The sequence below is a fragment of the Sinocyclocheilus anshuiensis genome, unplaced genomic scaffold (assembly GCF_001515605.1).
Source record: "Sinocyclocheilus anshuiensis isolate Anshui unplaced genomic scaffold, SAMN03320099.WGS_v1.1 scaffold257, whole genome shotgun sequence".
NCBI classification, from domain to species: Eukaryota; Metazoa; Chordata; class Actinopteri; order Cypriniformes; family Cyprinidae; genus Sinocyclocheilus; species Sinocyclocheilus anshuiensis.
The window spans coordinates 81,822-84,473 of NW_015539889.1; positions in this window are offsets into that span (position 1 = coordinate 81,822).

A 2,652-nucleotide genomic window follows, 5' to 3' on the forward strand; every position below is an offset into this window, starting at 1 on the left:
GTCACCTGCAAATTGTTAATTGCAAAAGTACATACAGTGATGTATTCATTTTGCATTCAATTGATTTGAAATTAAAAGCCGTGTCATCAGTCGGGATGCTATTCAGTATGGTAGATGGATGTCTGCATGATGTAAATTGTTGCAACCTCACGGCTGCTGTAGCTGGCTCAACCTGGTCACACCCTGGAGCTAGGAAACGTCCCATTTTTCCAATCCTAATCTGGAGTGATAGTGTGCACTTGCTGCAACATTTTTTCCTGCTGGCGCTGTTACAAGCCTGCCCTCTACATGCATAATAACCATGCAATTCTACCCCTGACAGATACTTGCTATAATCTCTTTGAAAACCAGCATTTGCACAATGGGGGAAGTCTTGAAGCTGTGGCTTTGATTAACATGGAGAAATAGAGAGGGGCTTAATTGCCTGGACATCTATGCCAACACCTGAATAGGTGTCGCTTGTATGCGCTATATTATAGTGAGTAAAACTACACTGTCTTATGGAAATATCTTGATTGATTTTCACTTATTTTATTAGGTGGCAGAACTTAATACACTACTTGCCAAAAGTTTGGTTTAATTTAATTACATTTTTTTATTTATTTGTTATTTATCTTTTTTTTTTTAAAGAAGTCTCTCATGCTCACCAAGGTTGCATGTATTTTATAAAAATACAGTAACAACAATAATAGAGAAATATTATTAGAATTTAAATTAGTTTACTCCAGTGATGGCAAGGATGAATTTTCAGCAGCCATTACTCCAGTCATTCAGAAGTTTGGGCTAAGATTTTATTTATTTATTTATGTATTATTATTTAAATAATTAAAAAAAAAATTAAAAATAAATGAATACTTTTATTCAACAAGGATGCATTGAATTGCAGTGAAGGTATTTATAATGTCACACAAAAAAATATTTCAAATAAATGCTGTTCTATGCTGAAATTTCTGTTCATCAATTAAACCTGATGAAAATGTATCACAGTATCACAAAAAGTATCAACATTATAATCATAACAACCATTATTAATAAATGAGCACTAATAATAATTCATAACAACTGAACACCAAATTGGCATATTGGAATAATTCTGTCAAGGATCGCATGAGACTGAAGACTGGTGTAATGGCTGCTGAAAATTCACAGGAAGAAATTACATTTTAAAACATATTTTAAAAACAAATACCCAGTTTTGAATCTGAATTTTTCCAAACTTTTGGCTGTCATGCGGTTTACTGTTATTTTAAGTGCCATATTTCCCACATAATCATTTATAGACAATATGTCATTTGTGATGCCATGCTCAGATTTCTAGTTTTCCTTGTTGGAACTTTCTAGTTATCCTTGTTGAATGATGCAGGAGCGCCAGGGCTGCTGGAAAGGCCTAATTTGCATATTAGATTATGTGTTTGTTTCAGCATTGTTTTCTGAGAGACATGTTCTGGTTGACTGATGCAGTGACAGCCCTTGTTTGCAAGCTAAAGAAGTTCAGTGGACATCCTGTGAGAAGCTTGAGGGAATCCTTAAGCAGGTTCCTCCACACTTGGATGATCCTGCTTCTCCTGTATGAGGCCTGGGCTTTGGCTCTCTAGCTATGTAAGACTCTGTAAGAACCAAAGCTTAGATCTGCAACAGCTCGTTGGGATTGAGGTTCTGCTCCACCCTACAGCACATTTCAATCAACAGAGTTGGAGTTTGAGACCAGCAAAACAAACAATTAGAGAGATGGTCAGGGATTTATTCGTACCTAAGGGTTGAAGTAAGCTCTGTTGATCATATCAAAGATGTTTGTTTGCACTGGAGACACAAGCGAACAATTTTTTTTGTACAAGCGAACAATTTTTGTTTCTAACTAGTTTATTTATTTGATTTATTTATTAATTTATTTTTTGTATTGCATGGCTACTATGATGTAGTTTCAGGATTGTTAAAAGCACTATCATTGCATATTATTTTGCCACATAGTTGAATCTGTCATATCTGTCACACACGTCACATATAATAATGTATCTTTTTATTTTTACACAATTTGTTTTTTATTTTAAAATAAAATGATAAGTTATGTAGAAAATAATTTATAAATAAAAAATAAATTTTACTAAATTTTATTTGAATTAAATTAATAATTATTTTTTTTGTTTCTTTGTTTACTCTAGTACAGAAATGGTTATCTAATTTGAATCGCCATTTAGAATAATGGAAATAAATTTGCTAAAAATCGACTCTCCCTCAGACTATCCGAGATTTACAATTTAGCATGGCATCACTTGCTCAATGGAACCTTTCCAGTGAATGGGTGCCGTCAGAATGAGAATCTAAACAGCTGATAAAAACATTACAACAATCCATGTGACTCCAGTCCATCAGTTAAGGTCATTGTGAAGTAAAAAGCTGCATGTTTGAAATGAACAAATCCATCAAGGAGTTTCAACTTTAAACCATCGCTTCTGGCCAAAATACCAGTCCATAATCCATAATAACGCTTCCTCCAGTGGAAAAAAGTGCATCTCCTGTTGTCCTCTCACATCAAAATTCACTAAAATATTTGTTTAGAGCTGTTTTGGACTGTTTTCATTTGTAAACGGTGCTTGGTCTGTGCATATTTCTCTCCTGATTCAGACAAGACATCTTTTTCACTGGAGAGATCAA